This window comes from Elephantulus edwardii, unplaced genomic scaffold, assembly GCF_000299155.1.
Source record: "Elephantulus edwardii isolate Elephantulus edwardi_28Jun2011 unplaced genomic scaffold, EleEdw1.0 scaffold00064, whole genome shotgun sequence".
NCBI lineage: Eukaryota > Metazoa > Chordata > Mammalia > Macroscelidea > Macroscelididae > Elephantulus > Elephantulus edwardii.
Genome location: NW_006399814.1, coordinates 15,861,024 through 15,861,389, shown reverse-complemented (window position 1 = coordinate 15,861,389; position 366 = coordinate 15,861,024).

The following is a 366-nucleotide window of genomic DNA, read 5'->3' as shown; positions in this document are numbered from 1 at the left end:
CAGCTCTAGTTTTTTTAGGGTATATTGCTAGTAGTGGAATTGCTGAATCAAATGATATTTCTGTTTCCAACTTTTTGAGAAAGCAACAGACGACTTTCCATAGTAGTTGCACCATTTTACACTTCCATCAGCAGTGACTAAGGGTTGCAATCTCTCCACAACCTCACCAACATTTGTTTGCTGTTCTGTTGGAATTTGCTATTTGTAGGGGTGAGAGAAGACAAAGATTCCCACCACTGGACCAATTGGTAGCATCAAGATGGATGGTGAAGAGATTGAGACTGTTCACAGCTTCAGTTTGCTCGGCTCCACAGTCAATACTCTTGACACCAGCAGCCAGGAAATCAAGAAACGTATTGCAATGGG